Here is a 14,621-nt window from a genome sequence, read left to right as displayed (position 1 = left end):
TAAAAAAATATTTTATAATATTTAAATTGTTGCTAAATTGTTGTTAATACTACTGTTATTGTCACGTTTAATAAGACTAAAAAAAAATTTTAAAACCGGTAACAATTTTTTATTTATTTGCACATTTTGTACTCGTTTTAATATTATTTATATAATCCACTTAAAGTCTTTGAGTAATTCAAGAAATAAGTGGAATAAATAAAATTCCAATCATATAGGAATATTTATAAATCCACCTCCAATCTCATTCAACCAGATTTTCTAGAATACAGCAAGAGGAAGATATTGTTTTCAAATCAAATGTTATATTTTAAAAAGAAGAAAGAAGAAATCATGCATGTATTAATTACCTAAAGTTCCTGGAGGGTGCTGAGGATGGATAAGGAAAAAGACGGGGGCTGCTCCATCACCTTTTCCCTGGATGATTCCGGATTTAAAGATCTACGGAAAGCGCAGTTCCGACCTTTCCTGAACTTCTTCCGTATTACTCACCTCGATATCACCCTTATCCAAGAGCCTTACATAGTGATGGATCAGGTTAAGGGCCTAGCAGGTGAGCTATTGTATGATAATCCTATTGGAGGCACGCCTAGGGTTTGCATTTTGTTTAGTAAAAGGCTAACGTATTTTCCCATTCCAAAGGTGAAGTCTTCTGCGTTGCTGAAGGTGAAGTCTTCCGGTTGATGGACCGAGCTTATTGTGTGCTCGTCCTACCTCACGGGAGACTGTGCCCACCCAAACGAACAACTGAAAGATCTTGTGGACTTTTGTGGAAGGAGGAACTTCCAACTGATAGTGGGAAACAGTAATATAAACAAAATACAACACCGTCTGGGGAAGCAGTAATATAAACAAAAGAGGTGATTGCCTACTTGAATTTATATATAGCGATAAATTAATGGTTATGAATGAGGGCAATAGGCCGACATTCATAAATGCAATTAGGGAAGAGGTCCTTGACATCACCCTTTGCACTGAATTTATCGGCAGTAGGGTTAGTTGATGGCATGTCTCAAATGAAACATCCATGTCCGATCGTAGGCAGATTAGGTTTGATTTCATGGTCTCCGTGGCCCCAATCCACGGATTGAGTCAATTCGAAACGCTCCTCATGGATGGGATTGGATCCATTCCTGGTTCTGTCAGAACGGTGATGGATATCGAACTGGCCAGCGAGGCCCTGACGGCGGCTATTACTAGTGCCTGCCATGAGAGCTCCCGCGCTAAGTCGAGGTGGAGCAATAGGAAGTGCCCGTGGTGGGCTTTCAGGGCTTAGACTAAAGACCAGAAAGCTATTCAATAAGACTAAGGCGTCGGATTCGTGGGAAGAGTATAAAGACCCACTCACGAAATACAATAAAGAAATTAGGAAAGCGAAGAGAATTTCGTGGAGGGCGTTCTGCAAGGGCATTGATGAACTCTCCAGCAGTACGCGTCTTCACAGGATGCTTTCCAAAAAGTTTCATGTTTTAACTAAATAATTTATATGACATCAAAGGAGAGAATAAAACACAAATTGTTTGACGTTCTACAAAATTAATTTAGTTGTCTCTTTTAGTATTCCAGCTACCCCTGCGAGTTTTGTACTTACTTTACATGTGTGAACGTTCCATTTCAAAGAAGAATCAATTCACAAACCAAGATATTTAAATTCTGCTACATTCTAATTTATATAAATATTCAACACCGACTTTAATGATATTTAGTTTTGCTCGCGTTAATTATGAGCTTTTGCTCAGTCATCCATTTGCCAATTTTTCAACTACGAAAACCATGTGATTAGCATACAAATATATTATCCACAATATCACTTATATTTTGAATTTCCTACAATTTAAATTTATAGAGTTGTTTAGTTTGCATGTTGGGAAGTTTCACATTGTGTGCTTACAAACATGCGGCTCGTTCATGAAATCGGTCCAGAACCACTCTAAAATATATTTTTTATTTACTATTCTAGTAGATTTGCATACTTATAGGAAGAAAACAATAAAAACTTCTCTTCAAAAGCAATTTGTACTCACACTAAATTAGATTTTTAATAAATTTTTTATGCAGCACACTCTTTAATTATATATTTAAATATTCACTGTAGCCTGCTTTTTCAAATCAGCATCTTTTCATTCAACTGATTCTTTTCATCAACAGCCTGTAATTAAAAAAAATAAATTAGCATATTCAGGGTGCATATTTGAATTCAAAGTGATGATGAATTAACTAAATAAAACTGAAAATTTATTATCAAAGATTAAAAAAATTCCAGAACGAAAAAAAAATCAACATTAAAATCACAAATGAACATAAAAAAAAAATTCAATTTTCACAATTACATATTTTTCATTTTGTCACTTAAATCATAAATTAAAAATTGCAACATTCACTTTGAATCTCCATACAAAATGAAAAAACAAAAAAAACAACCATAAGAGACAGCTTAATTCATCACTTTATTTCAACAACAACAACAGTGGCAAAGGCAATAATACTAAATAATATTGAAGAAAAACAAATACAATAATAATAACTGAAGAATAATTGCAGTACAATATAATATGAATAGCAACAGTAGCATGACAGCAACAAAATTTTAACACTAACAATAGCAACAAGAACAACAGGAAATAAATACACCAAAATGAAATTATTTTTATACTTTCCTCTTTTAGTTTTTGTTTCTCTTTTATTATTTTATTTGCGCTTGTTTTGATTATTTTTTCTCTTCGTTATTTTGTTTTCACTTCATTTTTTTGCGCAATCAACCGTATTACACACTTGTCCATCATATATTTCATATGAAATGAACCAACTAAACTCTATACATTATGCATGTATACTTGCCTATAAGTACATACATAAATAACAGCAAAATTAATAATAATAATAATAACATCAACGACAACACCAGCGATAACACTCCGAGCGAACCTCTATTCTACATATACCAACTTGATATATTAATAGATAATACAAAAAAGAGAAATAATCAACAACAATAACGGCAGCAACTATGGAAAAGAAAATATGCGTGTGAATTTTAACGCATTAACGCTATATAGGATGAGTTGCAGCTTTCATAAAAAAACCAAATATTTTATGTTCAATTCAAGATGCTCTTCTCATCTCTTTTTATGATTTTGAACCAACAATCTATCCCACTTTTTATATTTTTGTAGTACAAATAAATTGCATTGAAAATAAATTGTGTACAAGAAAAACAAAATAAAATTAAAGGTATTCGCTTTGAATTAGCATTGCAGTTGCATCCATCAGTCGCATCTGTGCCTGTAACATTCATCAGTTTTGTATTCGAATGATGTTCACAATGCAATTATTATTATTATCGTTACTGCTGCTATTACTATTATTGCTATATTATTTTGTCGTCTTTTATATGAATTGGTTAGATTAAAAAAGGAATTGCGGTAAACCGCGCAAACTATTGGTGGATGGATGGATGGTTGAAAGGAGAGAAAATTAAAAGTAAATAAAAAACCTTAAGCATCAACTGAAGCATCTTTGAACAGAATATTGAACTATACATATACATGAATACGTATGTAGGACTAGAAAATTAATGAGGTGCAACAATATTCAAAGTGCGTGTAAACCTGAAAATAAATGAAAAATAAGTTAAAATTTGAAGATGACTGTGATCACGATTAATTGACATAGGGATAATTCTTCCCTTTTTTTTGTTGTTAATTTCATTAATAATCTATTTTATATACAAATGAGACGGAAAAATATCACAGCAAAAGATGCTAGGTTTTTGTGAAAACACGTGTTCTTCTATTTTTTTTTATTTTATAGCTGTATTAAATTAAAATTACTAGCAGGTATACAATTACATTGCATAACTACGTTCAATCAACGGAAAAATATCTAATTTTGTTCGATTAATTAAATATACATAAGAGAAGATCAGAGAGAAATAGTCATCAATCAGATATATCCTATACTCGTACAATCCTCATACAGTTCCAAGCAAAATTACGTAAAAATCTCGTTATAATCGGGGAATATATCGTTATAATCGATGTCGAAACAAATTTAAAAACTTACTCACAGTTGACTGCAGAATTGCGAAAGTCTTCCCGTCTGCAGCAAAAAGGAGTTTTAAAGATTTCTTGTTGTGTTTTTAATGTATTTAACTGTAAGATATTCGTTTAGATAATAACCGGTTAGTCTCTCGAGCGGAAGCATATGGTAAAGTGGAGAATCGATGGTGATTCGACATTCTATGTTTGTCAGTGAGAAGGAGAAGGAGGGCCTTTACATGAGATCGTGAAGTCACCTGCCTCGGCTACCAATGTAAGAGGATAGATAACATGGACTGATCCTGAAATACTCGTAAAAGTAATCTATTCATAACTTATAGTAACTGAAATCAACAACAATTATCAAGCAAGTCTAAAATCTGCACATTTACTCAATAACAATTTATTGAAGTAATAACATTTGATCTTACTCTTCAAGTCTCTAAAACATCTGTTTAAAAAAATGCATATTTTACCCCCACACTTGCTCACTCAAAGGAATTTCATAAAATTCAAAAAATATTAAACACATTTTTCTTAGAAAACAATTTTCAAAAAAAAACCTATTAAAATTCCAGCCCATATTTTACGGAATAAAAATTTTATCATGAATAAAAAAACATGCACAAAATCAATAAATTTTCATGCACATTTATAATTTTATTTGTATTGCACAATTGGAAATTCATTAGGAATAAAAATAAAAATATGAAAATCAAGAAAACCAAATCATAAACCAAGTGCATCTATAATATACTTGCTTTATATATACACGCCAAGATCTAATTAAGACCACCCATCGATCATAAATCAAAATATACAAATCATCTGCATTTCCTCTATTTTAAAGAAAAAATGAACAATTATAACAGTTAAGGGTTACCAGAAAAAAATAGAAAAAAACATCTCTATTTCCTCATTTCCAATGAAAATTCCTTAAAACAATTTTTGTTTTGTTTTATTGTAATTCCAGATCTATTCAATATATGCAATCCGAAGAAAAACAATATGATTGACTCAATATGCGCTGTATAGACCAGTATCGAGCTCATTTCCAAATAACTTTTACTTCAAGTTCTTCATTTCTTGAAATTCATGATTTTTTTCTTGAATGCTCGGTAATAAAATGAAAATTTGCTTGAAAGCATTAATATTTTCAATACCGCACGTTTAGTTTTAAACAAACAATATCACATAAAAATATCCGTGCTAAATAGTTAGCTAATATTTAGCGGGAAAACGGAAAAAAGAAAGCCTCCATCTAAATATTTTATAATATTTTAAAACTTTTCACATTGCCAATATGCTGACACCACGGCTATTGAACTTTTGTAAATCGAAATTTTTTCAGTAACGGTAATTTATAATTGACACACTACTGTTCCGATTATATAAATCATATTAAAACGTTTAAACTTGTAACTGAAAACGGTACTTGATGACAAAATTTTTTATGGGAATGAATATATGGGAGATCCCGCCTCGGTCAGGCTTCAACTGCTGTGATCAAACTTTTTTCGTTTCGTCTAACACTAAATATCTTTTTCTCTCTCTCTATCTATCACTTTCTTTTGAACATAAAAAAAAAAAAACATATTCGGAAGAGATTTTTTTAATCTTTCTCTAAGAGATATAAAGAGACTTGACGTACTTTGATTAAATGACCAGTTAATATTTGGATGATAGATACGAATTTTAATTCATAATCTCATATTAGGACAATATATCGGAAAAGGCTTTTCTCATAATTAATTTTCTTGAGTTATATTACTTTGTTACCCAAGAAACTATATAAAAATTTACATAATATCAAAAGTACATAATGGCATCGCTCATCTCATTTGAATCGAAAATTATAACAATAATAATGATCATTATTTATTCATGAAAATTATTTAAGTACATATTGTGAATTGTGATTTGATTCCTGTTTTTTTCTCTCCCCATCTCTTTCCCTCCTCTCGTCGTTTTTATAACTTAATTTTGAGAATTTATGTACTTACATATGTAGAAGGAATGATTTTTTTTTCACTTTGTATAAATCATTTAAATTAGCCGAGAGAAAAAAAAACCACTTTTCTCTTCGAACCGATATTCTATGTGGTGCAGATTTAAATTCAATATGGTGCTTTGTTACATTATTAGAAGTTTACTACAAAATTTTATATTGCATTTTATTATTCTTTTTACTAAACTCCATTCATCATTATCAAATATTGTGTAATTTTGTGAATGGTATATTGGAGTACACAATGCTTTATCCATATATAGGAAGAATAAACACCAACATATAGCACATATACACTATTATATTGTAATTTACTATGTACAATAATTTACAATATACTTTAGACATATTTCATTTGCTTATATTTTGAAGTAAAATATATTGCCTTTTTAATGGCAGAATATATTGTGCCATATGTTAATGACAATCTTAGAATTTATAGCAAATCTCTTACATAAACTATTTTATGTATAATGATTAACATAATATTGTAACTATGTATTGTAGCTACATATACGAATAATTATTATAAAATATAAATGTTAAGTAGGAACAAACAACAATTAATAACAGTGTGCACAATGATTTTGTAAGGTGGTGTATTTGGATTACAAGATATCGAAATCTACCTTCCGAGTGGCGGGGTGATTTCGGGCGAAATTGATATATTTTCATTTACTGAAATAGTTCTAAACCGCCTTGTAGGACTGGTGCTTCAGTTTTTTCTAAGCAAATGGGTTCGAAACATTTATTTGTTTGTCTCGTTACAAATATTTGTTTGGATTGTATTGACTGCGGAACAACGCATTCGTATGAGTTACCATATTTTTTGTTAGTAGTCGCCGTGTCACACCGCACCTGAAGCTCATTCAGTTGTATTTTACTCGGTTGACGCAACCTTTCATAATTTAATTGTACTTTTTTTTTTTTTTAAGTCTTATCGCACCTCATCAAAATTTCTTCCCCGAAACATTTTCTGTTTAATAAATCATTTAAAATTTTAACATTTTTTTTTATGTTAAAGTAGAAAAAAAACAACAACCGTTTATTATCAGTAATGGGACAAAAACATAAAGATCACAATCAAAACATTGCATACCCAAACTAAACACAAAAAAAACAACAATAATAAAAAAAAACCATAATAATTTTAAACTATTTAACACTAACCAAACAAATACTGGGGTCATTAACCTCAGTTTTATTCTCTATTCCAAAATTGTTTTTTTTTGTGTTTTTGTTATTTATAATCAAATCACTTCTAACTAATTTTATATAATTAAAATAAAATAAAAACAAAAATAATAATTTTGCGATCTATTAATTCGCACTAAAAAATGTACGACATTTTGTCGTAAAAAAAAATTATTTTGTTAAATAGAAAATTAATGGCGCTATTTTCATTTTGAATTCATCTTCTTTCACTTATCTATTTGAAATTTGTGTGCGTGTGTACTTGTGAATGTTTTCAAAACAACCATATGTTCTATGTGTTCACAAGCAATTTCCGTAAAATCTCAAAATTTTCCTATTCTGTTAGTTTATAATTTATATTAAAATAAATCAACAAATTTGAACCAAGATTTATTTTGTTAGTTGTTGTTTTTGGATTCAGTCGGAAAAAAAACAAAAACAAATCAAAAGATTTTACTTTTTGGATATTTGCCCAAATAAATATTCATAGTTAAACTTCATATTAGGAATAAATTCCAAAATAAACAAAACGCAAAATGAGGAATGGAAATTTTTCATATGTGAAAATATGGAGAAAATTTTTCAAATTAAGAGATTTATGAGGATTTTAATGTAGTTATAATTTACGATTGAATAGCTTTCAAAAACTAGTCAAATATAAATTAGTGTACGCGTGCCTAAATCCATTAGTATGAAGGGATGGAAGTTTTATAGAAATCTAGAGCTTGTGAACAACTTAACAAGGATCAATTTTCCTAATGATACTGAAGTTGCAATGATAAATGGGTAATTTGTTTACTATAACATTTGTTGTAAGAGGTCCAGGTCAGTCGAATCCATATATACACCTATTACTTTGCCGCCCCTGCCATTAAATCAATAAACAGTTTATATGTTTTACATTTACTTATCAACTTCCGCCGTGATTAATCTAATTTTTTCAATAAATTCGGTTTACGGATAACACGATAAATATGAGTAATCTTAGCAGGTAATCTTAGCGATTCTTTAAAAGATACTGAACACTAGCTGCAATTATTTTAAGAATTCCATATAATATTAAATTTTCTGAAAAATTAATATACCGTATAGTCTTAAATACGCAAGGAAATTTTACTAATAATAATTATTATGAAAATAACTTTAATAAACGAAAACTAGCTATATAATTAAACGTAGAATTATGCAAGAGTTATTAAAAATAATTTTTAGAATTAAATTTTCTTCCACACATAAAATTTTATAATTTTTTCAACAAAGAAACTTTGATAAGCAAACGAATGACCTAAAGCAGCAACTTATTTTAAAATGATCTTCGAATAAAAAAAGACTAGTAATTGTTTGTATGCATGTATAAAAGAAATATTCATAATCGATTTTTACTCCTAATAATTACATTTTCTTCTATATACTCGTATAATTGCATATAATTGTTCCTCTAACTTCGTACCCTGAGACTTTAAGTAAAAATATGAAATTTTTATTGAGATTTGTTTTAACGTACGCTTGCATTACCCTTCCATACTACTTCCTGCCTTTTCCACAGTACCCCAACTTCTCTTTTCCATTCATATACAATTTTCTTATTGTAATAAGTTAATAAATCTTGTAGAAAATCTTCACTTAAAAACAATTGCAATTCACCATGTATTATTTAATTATTTCATTATTTTAATTATTAATTTTTTAGTCGGTAATTATCTTACATAAGTTTAGCACATGCTCAAATCAAAATCTTAATAGTTCCATTAAGTTCCTCAAGGTGAATTGAATCTTAAATGTTACCGGAACGGTTTTTTTCACTTGTTTCTTTTCACTTATCATTTCACTAGTAATTAAATAAGTAGTTATTATTTATAATAGTCAGCGAAGATCAGTTTAATTGCGTGACACCCTTCTGGTATGAGCGAGTTTTTATGTAAATATGAATTGTTTAAAAAAAAATTTTTTAATGATAGACCAGCTTTCCAAAGACCACGTTTTTTAACAATGATATCTTAAGTCTTTAGTCAGTGAAGAGATGTCATGCAGTCCTTCCGCACAATACCAATGACTAAAATGACAAAATGGCAAAGAACCGTTCCGCCGAAACCCAGAAAAATCACCCGGGTCACCGAAGGCAGTTAACCTTTCCTTTATAATTCTTAGGAACTTTGCTAAGAAGACACCGGATAATTCCCACCAATGAAAAATTCAACCATGAGTATGTGTCTCTTCTTCTCCGTCAAGAATAGATTCTCGCAAAGAACGTGATCCACATCCTAGTAGACAGATTTCCGAAGACCGAACAATCATACCTTAAAAAAATCATTTTTTTTAAATAATTAGTTCAAACCGAAAATCTTACATCGGACTTTTGAAGCCACAAATGAGTTATAAACTTACTATGATATATTGTGTTTGATTTGTTCTACAAATTTCAGTTGATCTTCTATTACTTTTCAAAAACAAATCTAAAATTAGATATTTAATAATTGCTGTTAAGACCGTAATAACTATTAAATCAGCGCTTCTCAATTAATCATAAGAAGAATAATGAATCAAATTGTAGTTTGTTGTAACAATTACGTCTTTATTGTACAAAGTAATTTAGGTAACGTCGTTATTACTCGTATAAACCAAATAGAACGCTTACCTTTTCGAAACGGGAATTCAAAAGAGTTCTTTCAAAATATTGCATATTCCCCTACTTTAACTATTCTAACTGTAATAGAAACCGCCATTGCAATTTAAAACCTTTAAATTTGATCGTTTCACACTATAAAGTTTGAAAAATAATGATTTACAGGATGACCTGTAGGAGAAAAAAAATTTCATATTTTTTTACGAAGATGAAAACCTTCAATATTATTGAAATTTCATTACAAATTTTTGTTGTTTTTTTTATTACATGACAATTTATTTTTAAACTTCGTTTGATTTTTAATATAAAAAAAAGTTTTGTATTATGACTTTTTAAACAATTGAAAATCTTCTTTAAAAGTTAATGTACACACAGAAAATTTTTTTTGTAAAAATACTCAAAAATTTTAAATGTTTGTGTTCTTATAGAATATAGAAACTTATTGAGTAAATCAATTTTGAATCAAAATCAAATATACTGATAATTCTGTATGACAATTTTATGGAACATTATTAAACGAGTTTCTCATAACTGTCACCTTCATAAATTATATTTGAATTCAATTCAAATTCTGCAATTTTATAATTTACTACTTTTATTTACTACTTTCTGTTTGACAATTAACAATTATTTTAAACAATTATTAATATTTATAACAGATAATTTCGTTTGATCTTGACAGAATTTCTAAATTATAATTGGCTTTTATTTTTACAATTTCAAAGCTTATAATTAAACAAAAAAAGATCTGCTGATTTAAGATGCAAAAATTTTAATTTAACACTCAATTTACAGCAAATAACTTATTGTTTTGCAAATTTCCACTGTATAACTAGTAATTAATAAGCGGGTTTTTTTTCCGAAATAACTAGTTCATTATTCTTAAATGACATTTACATTCCAATTTTAAATGTTTGTAATGTATGTAATTGCAAAATAGTATGTAGGCTAATAATATAAGAACTATGTATGTATGTACATTACTATATGTTAAATAGAAACAAATGCACCCATTCATTAAAAAATTCTTCAATTCTAAAGTATATTTGATTAGAGTAAACTTTAACTGAGTACATGTGTATGTGCTGTGAATGGCGCCAAAATACAAATATTTCAAAAGAATTCTATCAAAAGATTTAGATCACCAATCATGTGTGTGTGTAGTTAGCAAGTAGTTGCTTGAATATTTAGAAATAATAACATTTATGTTGATATTTTTATGAAGATTTTTTTTTGCGTTACAAAATCACTTTGATGTTTTTCATTTTTTCTGTCTCCTTTAAAATTAATGCTTTTTTTTTGCTATAGATAGTGTAGTATAAAATTATATCTTAAGACAAAATGTTCAAGAAATCACTACAATTCGTACAAAAATTTTTTTTACAAATTAATAATAATTATGTAATTATTGTTGATTATTATCATAATAACTACAATACGCTTATATAATAATATTTAATTTGAAAATCAAAGTCTAGAGGAACAAAAAACAATTAAACTTTATACGGTAATTATTAAAGTTTACCTCTTTATTCACGAAAATATTTAAATTAAAACTGATTTAAATTACTTTAAAGTGTAAACCCACAAAAACGTGATTAAAGTAGAACAGATAAATTTTTTTGCATAATTGTCGGCGGAAATCAACATTTTAATCAATAAAATTCATTATTTAAATTAAGTACAATGTTGCAAAAAATTTAGTAAAAAATTTGAGTTTTTATATAAAAATTGTAGTTTTGTCCTAAATCTTTAATAATTCCAATTAAATGTAAAACTATTCACCGGTACCATTTACTTTTAATTGTCAAATTACGAGAAAACACTGGAGTTCTAAATTTTATTCTAAAATTGAATTCTCTTTTTCTCCAAAAAATTTTTGTGAGTATATTTTCTATTAAAATTACTGATTTAACTATAGAAAAAAGAGAATATGACCATATAAATATTATATGAAAAAGTAACATTTTTTTTATATAATAATGTCATGACATAGAAGTTGTTATGACAGTACTTATAAATATTATTATTGCTTTTTTTATTACAAAAAATCACAATTTAAAAAATAAACAATGGAAGCCATATAGTTATTTGCACCTGCTTCTATAGATTACCTTATAGTTATGTGGGTTTTTTTCAGCAATAAACTACAAAGGTTCTTAATATAAAGTAGTTGGGGGAACGGGATTCCATAATCTGTTGAATGTGAATTAAAATGTCAAAATAATTAATATTCCTCTCATACAGTAATCAATCCTGTGTATCGAAGAGAGTTTGACAACAAAAAAACGTGATCAAATACTTCATTGTGATTCAAAATATAATAATCTATTAATAGATGATGCTGATTTCATAAAACAACTCATATATTCATAGTTTAATTTTAATCTAACCTTAAATTCTTTAAAATCACATATGAGAGTTTCTTACTTTAGAAAAATTGTTATGTAAAAAATTAAGTAAAAAATGAAGACGAGACTGAAAACCAGTTAAAATTGAAAAGTTTTCACTTTATTGTATCCACACACACATACTACACTATGCTAACACATTTAGGGTTAAACACCCTACTTAGTATCCCTTCTATACTCTTTCCGGCCAAAAAGACTTAAAATTTTATATCAAAGTACATAGAAATTATGTACATCAAATATTATGTAATCTCTTTGGATATAATATAATTTTTGCTTAGAATGTTTTTTTTATTGTAACAAAGATGTCACTGTAGTAAAAATCACAGCATTTCACAATTACAACAAACTTAAAAAAAGGAAAGTACAAAGTACAAAGTAAAAAAATAAAATGACAGAACATAACACACATTGTCTAAGTGTCAGATGCATTTTATGCATGTAGATACACACATGAACATGTTTATTTGTTTGTACATACATACATTTAAGTTGTATTATGTTTGTTGTATTATGCTAGGTTGCTTTTCATTCTTAAAATAAAGAAATGATTACATTTTTTCTAAGAAATCACTATTAGAATGTCATTTAGAATTAAAAATACAACAACAAAAATATAATATGACGTTGGCGCCAGTATTAGTTGTCTTCTATTTTACTACACACATCATTTCATTTCATTAAAAATTTTGATAGAAAATGAACATGAATTGCATTGCAAAATAGAATTTACATATATCTTTTTTTTTTTGAAGAAAGTATAGGAAGTGTTTTGACTATTATGTTTGATTACATTCATATATTCATTATGTTTGATTGAATTTTCTATTCATTTAAATTAAACTCTAATAATTTATTAAAATTATTGAATTTTTTAATTACGATATTGTTGTTTTTATAAATTATGCAATTTAATTAAATGTTTTTCTTTTGGAAGACATAGGGATTACCATTAGACGTAGGCGACAATAGTTTTAAGTAGCATTATAATAAAACATCATAATACAAGTTTGATACATTAACGGATTAAACATTTTGTATGAATTTTGTGTTTGATTAAGTGAACATTTTAATTGCGCTAATAGTTGATGTTGTTCTTTAAATTCCGACGTTTTCGAATTGAATCGAATTTCGATTTTTTTTTGTCCTCTCGTTTTATATTTAGGAAAGTTTGAACTTACAAGTTTGCGATTTATACATGTATGAAGACCATATCGAACATAATTATTAAAACGATTTTGGAGAAACGATTTCCCTCCCAAGTCCTTTTTAAGAATAACAAATCCTGTAATATTAGCTTACCACAATTTTATAATTATTACAATCGCAATTATTACTTAATACATACCATTGTACGTTGTAAAGCAGACATTTTTTGTAATATTTAATGAAAAGTTTTAACGATATGCCATAAAAACAAAAATGCAATCTTTTAAATTAAAATTTTAGTATTATTGCCAAAAAAAAACTTTCATTATTTTAAAAATCATTTAAAATATCCCACATAAAATGGAAAAATGAAAGTATTAATGTACAATTCAAGTAATTAAAGTTTTTTTTTTTTAAATTTTGGAAAAACAAAAAGTTCCAAGGTGAATCGATACTGTAAAATGAAATGAAAATTTGGTAAAATTTACTTTCAAGGTAAAAAAATAAAAAAAAAATAAAGTTATTAAAATAATGATTTGCACACAACTTTTTTGGGATAATTAAAAACTTTCATTTAAATTATTAATTTTCGAATATAAAAAAAAAAATTTTGAAATCATACAAATTGTTGCATTGACCAAATATTGCAATAAAATTCATTCCAAGAAATCATATAATATTTTTTAAAAAACATCTGCTTAAAAATGTTAATTAAATTTTAAGGTATTCGACCTGCATCAATAAATTATAGGTTTCCACACCTACAAATTCCAGAAGTTGCAGTAAAAACGTGCTGTATGGAATTCTTGTTTGAAGTAGATGTACATAAATTGAGGTCGAAACTTATAGAGTTTATGGCTAGGGAATTTTATAACTAATTTTTTTTTTATGGCGGGGTCCTATGACCCCTCTCACTGCAACCCATGGCATATTTTGTGATTCGCAATCCGACGAATTCAAGTATTACGTCCGCTGGGAATCGTGAGATCCCGAAGGGTTACATAGCCCCACCTGAAGCATTTTAGCCTTAGGCGAGGTACAGCCTCATAATAGCACAGCAAATGCTCAAGCTTATTACTCACCATCGATATCCTTTTCAGGTGAACCACGGAGAGACAATGTCAAGTGAGTACTCCAATCACCGTACCTGAGTCTTAGTATAAACTCAAAATTTATTACCATTCACTACAATATTCTTC

General features: G+C 28.1%; 1 protein-coding gene across 3 annotated transcripts in view; it reads left to right on the top strand.

Annotated features, from left to right (window-relative positions):
• LOC129619248 (serine-rich adhesin for platelets) overlaps positions 1 to 14,621 on the top strand; it is a 154,602-nt gene that overhangs the window by 64,075 nt on the left and 75,906 nt on the right. The window lies entirely within an intron of this gene.

The sequence above is a fragment of the Condylostylus longicornis genome, unplaced genomic scaffold, assembly GCF_029603195.1.
Source record: "Condylostylus longicornis isolate FDR11 unplaced genomic scaffold, ASM2960319v2 ptg000011l, whole genome shotgun sequence".
Classification (NCBI taxonomy): Eukaryota; Metazoa; Arthropoda; class Insecta; order Diptera; family Dolichopodidae; genus Condylostylus; species Condylostylus longicornis.
This window is presented reverse-complemented; position numbering and strand designations above follow the sequence as displayed.